We start from the raw sequence: 8,013 nt of genomic DNA, 5'->3' as shown, positions 1-8,013 counted from the left end.
CGGCCCAAGCGCCATCTCCTTCTGCGCAGCCCATCCCACAACTCGGCGCCAACAACTGGGTCCCGCGCGTTAGCCACTCTCGGTCTTTACGATCTCTGACACGCAGGACCGCCGCGACAGCTTCTCCACGCGCGCCTCTTTCCTCCCCACTTCCATTCTCCTGCTCGGGGTCGAGAACGGGATCAATTCACCGCCGCCGCGCACCATTACCGAGGAAGGGATAGATCCTCCGCTGTCTAATTCGCGTTAGCGCCGCGCCAGGGGCTTTGCGCTAGGAGGGAAAGCATCGTAATTTCACGGTAGCTGCCAATTTCTTTCGCAGAGGTGGTGAACCGCAGGGTGGCCCGTAATTTCACGTCGAAACTCGACGTCTGTCACTGCTCGTGGTCGGCTTCCATTACTCCACGGTAGCAGGTAAGAAACCCTGCAAACCACTCGTCTAGCATGTCCCTTCAATTATCCACGTCTGGTTATTAGTTTGGGCACTGGGAAGGAGTTTGGTTGGTGCTCACCGGCGAGCGCTACCGTGGGGGCTGGGTTTTTCTCCACGCCGCGGCTTGGAGGAAGACGATGGCCTTTTGGCCGTTAGATCCGACGTTGGCGATCGCGATCAGATGATAGGATACCCTTCGCGTGATTAGATCGTGGCCGTAGGATTCATGACGGGCGGCCGTGATTAGATCACGGCGTACCAATTCACTCTATGGGATCTAGAGCGTTGATGCGGTAACAGACGATTTAGGTTAGATCAGGGTGGGATCACCCTTCATCCATTGATTCCAGATCAGATGGTGGGGGCTAGTTACCCATTTTATAACGCAACGATCTAGTCTGGTGCGTCGGTTTTAGATCCGATGACCCTGAACGACTGATACCCCTTCGGCCCTGGAAATATGCAAAAGAGTCCTCGGGCTTTTAGTGAATCAACCCGCAGTCCAGCGCGGATAGATATGTGCCTTAGGAAATATTGCGCCGAGCCCCCTGTGTTTCCCTGTTTTAGTGCGTGCAGTCCATATCCCATTTAAATTGGATAAATGAATTAGAAAATGAATATTTAATATGAAAATATTTGCTAGAACTTGTATAAATCATAGAAAATTCATGTGACCTCCAAATTGATCAATTCCAGTTTCTAAAAGTTTGTTATATTATTTTTTATCACCTAGAGTCTCTGCTTTGACATAATAACGGTAGTAAAATTTATTTCTCACTTAATCATATACCAAGCACATAAAACCTTTGGAAATTCATAATTGAAAATCCATAACTCCAAAATTAATGATTCATGTTCCTATGATCTTATTTTAACGTGTAGAATATTATTATTTATTTTGTTTACATATTTGGTGTGATGTTAATGCTGTGCTTGTTTGTATTATGGCGAGTAGAAGAGCCTGTGACTGAGGATCCTAGTGTCCAGCAGATAGAAGTTGCTGAGCAGGAGCTCATTGAAGGCAAGTTGTGCCCTTGATCACTTTTACCCAATAATGTTCTTTAATGTCAGTTATTCATGCATAGGTTTAATTTTGATGGGACCCAATAGGTCACCCTAGTATATTTATCCATTTTACCTTGTTTACCCCTGAATCATTTGGGTAGTTATGCTATTGCTTTACATGGTTTTGGGTTAATATTTCATTATATTCATGTTCCAATTATTCTGTTATTTTATTTATGTTCATGTCAGGATCATTAATGTTAATTGGAACATGGAGCTTAACTTGAGAAAAACATGCCACCACAAGGGAGGAATGGGACCCTTTGGGTAACTAATTAGGAAATCTAGTGGAAGACTAACTTACCCGAAAGGGGCAAGGGCAGTAGGGGAGTTGCATGCAGGGAGGTTCTCGGGTTGATTTTGCTGCGATGGCGGTCAGATGGGGGATTCTTGCAAGTGCTCTTCCTATAAACTGTAGCAGGTTTTTAGAAGCTAGTGGAACTTTGTAAAGGCCTCGTAGTGTTGCCCTGCCTCGCTTCCTTGGTAGAGGTGTATGGGAGTCGTGATCCCTTGGTAGATGGGTAACATGACTTGTGGGTACAGGGTACAACCTCTGCAGAGTGTAAAACTGGTATACTAGCCGAGCTCACAGTCATGAGCAGCTTAGGACTCTCGCATGATTAATTTATGGAACTTAAATTGAATTTGTCATTTGCATTGCATGAGATTATTTATTAATTTTGTTCTATTATTCTTATTATGGTTTGGTATTTACTTACATTTAGTAACTGCTAATAATACTTGACCAACTTATTAAAAGCAATGCTCAGCTTTAACCCCTATTGTTGATCAGCATTACACATCACATGAACTCCCACCTTTGGTGAGTTCATGCACATTGGTTTCCCCACAACTTGTTGAGCTATGATCATGTGTGAGCTCACACTTGCTGTCTCACACCCCCCCACAGGAGAATAATAGGTGGTTCAGGAGAAGCCACACAACGAGGAGTTTGATATGATATAGGTGGAGTCTCCAGTTGACTTTATGGCGCCAAGGATGGACTTAGTTCGATCTATATTTATCTTTTATTTTGTAAGACTTCCGCTATGTAATAAGTACTCTGATTATATTGTGACATTTATCTCTATACACTCTGTTATTATATATGTTTTCTTCTTTGGCGCATGTATGAAATGCACCCGGCTTTGTCCCTTAAAACCGGGTGTGACATTTGGTTATGAACAAATCGTGATGATCTTCCATAAGGCTTATTGTTGGGGACTTGCTCTCAAATGCTATAAATTGAGAACAAGGCAACACCAAAACCAAGTTATTTGTTAATGCCCTTTGTCCTTCGAAGCATTATTTCCTCATGGATATAATGATCTTCGGACGAAGGTCATGAAGGACATACCTTCATCATTGCAGCATATGATAATAAAAGGAGAATCATATGAAATATAAAAAATAACATGAACAATTATGTAACATTATTAATTCATTCCTATTTTATTATCATGAAAAAATATAAATGATATTAAGTTACAAATGTATCTTCGGCTTGATGGAAAGTAAAAGTACAAGTGTGACGGACGAGCAAATACAAGTCAGCGTGAACAGTACGGGGGTACTGTTCACCTATTTATAGGCACAGGACACAGCCTGTGAGAAATTACATCCATGCCCTATACATTTATCATTAACTTATGTACAATTCTATGAGGACTAAATAGCCTTTTCCTCTTTAAGTCGGTTCCTTTCTCTGCCATTTGACCGAAGCTCTTTTACATATAGCTTCGGGATTGACTCGACCTTCGTTCCAATCATCCTTCGTCCCGATCACGCTTTCCATATTATATATGCTTTTGACCCAAGTCCGAAGGTACTTGTTTACATGTTATACTTGAGAAAATATTGTTAAATCATATTTTTGAGGACCTTTGGAGGACGAAGACCCCCAACAGTAGCCCCTCGCAATATTAATTTGTTTTAGAATAATAAATTCAGATTGCGACATGGACGAAGGCCTTAAGCCGAAGGTCCGAAAAAACACCTTCCCTTTGCTAGAATAGCAACAGTCAATGACAGACAGGGCCCTCCAACTTGGAGCGCGCTGAGCGTATAAATAGGATCTCACACCGCCTGCATTTGATACACTGTTTGTGCCATTTGCCTTGTTTTCTCGATTTGCTAACTTGTGCTTACTAGCCCGTTGATAGCTCTCTAGCTTTTTATCTTCGGTTTAAAGGACACGTTTTCGTCAGTTCTGAAGATAAGATGTCTCAAGACAAGAAGACAGTTGCTGAGACAAAGTTGACCGAAGAGGAGAAGCTTATTGAGGCGCAGACTGCTGGATTTATTGCGTCAATGGCGAAGACAAATACAGAGAAGATTACTAAAGAAATTCTGGAAGGCTTGTCTGAAGACACTGATGATAGTGACAGCTATGATTTGGAGAGTGGGGGCGAAGACTCTAAAGACCGGTCGTGGCGACCAAGTCACGCAGTCTTCGGGAAATCGTCTATCAAACAAAGTCATCTTGATAATATGAGGGGAAGGTATTTTTGAGATATGTCTATTGTGAAGGCTGATGCAAACAGAGTCGTTCCTGCTCCGGAAGAGAATGAAGTTGTAATCTACTGAAGCTTCTTCAAAGCTAGGCTTTGGTTTCCACTGAGCAGATTTGTTGTTGAAGTTTTGAAGATGTACCAGATTTTTCTTCATTAGCTTACTCCCGAAGCAATTATTAGAATGGGGATCTTTGTTTGGGCTGTGAGGAGTCAGGGAGTAGAGCCGAGTGCAAAATGCTTCTGCAGCATGCACGAACTGTCTTATGAGATGAAGGCCACTGGCAAAGAGCAGTATCATAACAATTTTGGTTGTTATGGCTTCGTTGCTCGCTCTGGGTCAAGCTACCCAGTACCAACGTTTCGGAAGAGGTGGCCTGGGACCTGGATGGAAGAGTGGTTCTACGTAAAAAATGATTTAAAGGCGAGAGAAGATATTAAAGAGATCATCATGCGCCCCATCTGGTCCCGCTTCGGCCTCCGGAAGCCGAAGGTAGAGATTGACGAGGCGGCCGAAGCCTGCAAAAGGGCCTTTGGTACTGTTTGCTTTTTTATTGGTACGAGAGATTTGGTCCAAGAACATATAGCTTTCAGAGTATGGCCACTTGTAGAGAGCTGGGAAATGCCGAAGGAAACCATCACCAAGTCTAACGAAGGTGAACTGGTCCGGCTGAAGTATACCTTCAGATATGGGGAAAAATTCGATGAACCAAACGATGACTGGTTGAAATGCATCGAAGCCACAAGTGATGAACTGCTTGGATCATACTCCAAGGCAGAAGATAATGCTCTATCTACAGCCTTCGGAGGTCGGGGAAAAAAGAGATTGAATAGAGTTTTTGATGCTATCAGTTTTGTTTACCCCGATTATAGCTACCCGCTGCGGGGACGAGGAAAGAAGAGAAAAGTTGCTGCTTCACCCAAGATTGTTGTTTCGGCCAAACCAGATGATCCTGCGTCGAAGAGCAAAAAATTGAAAGTCCTTACGCACCGGCCGCGTTACATTGAATCGGCCGCGATGCCCGAGTTTGGCGGAGAGAGTTCTTCGGCTGCTGAACCAAAGGAGCCGATCCCTCCTATGCAGAAAGCTGAAGAACCGGCTAACACGCCGAAGGCACCCTCAGTCAAGCAGGCTGAGGCAAAGGCTAAAGATCCAAAGACTGAAGGAACAAAGATGTTACAAATTTTAAGCCCTTCGGCGGGAGTAACAGTGCCGAAGACACAAAAAGGTCTTGTGGTAACTCCAAAAATAAGAAGGATGGCTAGTGTATTAGATGTACTGGAGACAATAAAGGCTTCAAGCTCTACTCCAGAGAAAACTGCCAAGGCTTCAACACTGCAAATTGAAACCGAAACAAAACTGACCGAAGCCGAAGCTACAACTAGTGTCGAAGCTGAGCCCTCAGAGCCTGTCAAGGAGAAACCCTTGGAAACTAGAGAAAAGGCACCAGAGGAAGAAACTATAGAACAGATTTTGCCTGGAAAAACTGTTGTTCCTACTCCCGAAGCACCTTCAGAAGACCTTGATTATATTATTCGTCATGCTTTGGGAAAAAGATTTTCTGAAGTAGAAATTTCTGAAGCTAAACACTATGCCCAAGAACTAAAGTACCCGAAAGGGGCCTTAATGTTTAATGGTACAGATGAAGATGATTTATTGTATTGCCTCCCGAACAACAAAGAATTATCCGTCTGTCAGGAGATGACCCGAAGCTTGAAGCTCGACTCTGCGCCATGACGAAGGATGATCTTGCAGACAGCCTTGCTTACAGCAGTCTGAAGGTAGAAAAAGTTGTGAACTTCGAAATTTATGGATTCCATAATAGTCTTTTATCCTTATGTTAATTCATTTGTTCTTTCTTGTAGGGCTTAATACTCAGCAACGCTTTAACAGCACAAAAGAATGCTGAAGACGAGAGCTACACTATTGCCCTCACCAACCTTCGAACAGAGGTTATTAGGCTGAGAAACGAAGCCACAGAAAAAGACAAAATTCTACTCACATTGGTGGACAAAGTAAAGGAGGATGAAGCTAACTTCAAGGCTCAAACTGAAACTCAAAGGAATGAAATTGAAGACCTTCGAAAACAACTGGTTGAAGCCAACTTGAAGTGTTCTGTTGCGAATACTATAAAAATCATCTAGAAAAAATAGTTGCAGAGCTTCGCTCCTCCAAGGAAAGATGTTATGAAAAATCTGTGGAATGTGCGAGGAAAATAAAGACTAGCTTTGTCAATGTGGGCGCATACTCAAGCGAGGACAACTTCGTACAAGGCGACCCTAAGGGCCCAATTGAGTGGATTAGCAGCGAAGCCGAAGCTTTTGTAGAAATTTTGAGCGACCGCGGGGACGTCTGCGCGTTCTCTGGTGCGAGGGGAATTGCAGCTATTTTGGAGAAGTCAGGTTGTGAACACATTAAAACCTTGGCCCAGGCCGAAGCTGCCTTCTCCGTGGAAGTCACGAAGGACCCCTCGGCCGAAGCAAGCCTAATAGGCGGGAAATTTTTCACTGACATCTGGGAAAATGGCGGCCGGGGGATGACTCATGAAATAATAAAGAAAACCGAAAAAGATATTCACGACACTCGAGAGGCAGCAAAAGAGGTCGAAAGAGCAGCGGAACTCAAGAGACGGATAGGTATTAATGGCTTATCTTCGTCGTTTATTTTTCGTGACTTCGAACTAATTGATGTTTTCTACCGCAGCTGAACTGCCTCCTCCACCAGATCCATTCGACCCATTGGCCGACCCAGAAACGAAGAAGGCAATAGAAATCATTAACATGGCCGAAGCTATTGTTGATGAGGTTGTTAACAAGCTACTTATCGAAGTTGCTGAAAAAGTTCTGAAGGAAGAATAGTAGCCTTTGTAAAAACATTTCTAAAATATTAATGTAATATTTGCTGAATTGTCTGTAATATTCGATGTTTGTAACTTTGAATATGTAAATTATTTGTAATTCAGTTCTTTACGATGCATGAAACTTTATGTACATACCTTTTTGAGCCTTCGGCGAAAAAACACCTTCCCTTCTTTTCATGCTTCGTGAAGAAAAACTTTTATATATCGTGAAAACTTCCATACTTCGTAAAGAATATCCAAGCTTCGTGAAAACATTCTCCAAAGCTTCATAAAAACTTTTATATTTCCTTCTCTACATCGAAGCTGATGAAGCTGTACTTCTTCAAAACTTATTTTGTGCCTTAGCACAATTTCACTTTTTCGAAGCATTCTCTAAAGACCAATATTGTATCCCCTTCTTGTGCCACATGCAATATGATGTATGATGTTATGTTATGCGAAATGATGTGATGATGTTATGTTATGCAAAATGATGCTTATGTCGAAGACACACATTCACATCTCCATAATGAAATACACAATCTCTTTGCTGCTTATTTTTCGGCTTCACCGCTTATGTTTTGGTGTATCAGCGTTGACTTTTCGCTGTAAGTTCTGCATCCCCTTAGGAACGTCTTTTGAACTTCTTCGCCTTCTATTTCGGCGGTATTCGCGTTGACTTTTCGCGCTTCGCCTTATATTTCGGCGGTATCAGCGTTGACTTTTCGCTGTAAGCTCTGCATTCCCTTGGGAACGACTTTTGAGCAGAAAACTTATGCTGCGTTCCCTTAGGAACGACTTTTTGTAGCTTCGGCAAACTTACGCTGCGTTCCCTTAGGAACGACTTTTGTAGCTTCGATGAGACTTGCAATGTGATTTTAGCTCTGCATTCCCTTAGGAACGACTTTTGAGCTTCAGCCATTTTTGAAGCTTCGTGAATCTGTGAAGAAGGTATATTCCACTATGGCAATAACGAAGCTACTACAAGAAAATGAAAACGACAAGAAAGCTAGGTTTACAATAATTGTTCCTTATTAAAGAAGAAAATGACAATGGATATAAAAACTGTTTTAGGGGTAGGATATCTCTTAGTAGATGTGCTTCGACTCTGGCACAGTACTGTTGACTGTGCGAGCTTCGGACTCCTCCCTGAAGTCTCGCTGCT

Source organism: Zea mays, chromosome 5 (genome assembly GCF_902167145.1).
Source record: "Zea mays cultivar B73 chromosome 5, Zm-B73-REFERENCE-NAM-5.0, whole genome shotgun sequence".
Taxonomy (NCBI): domain Eukaryota; kingdom Viridiplantae; phylum Streptophyta; class Magnoliopsida; order Poales; family Poaceae; genus Zea; species Zea mays.
Note: the sequence above shows the minus strand (reverse complement) of the source record.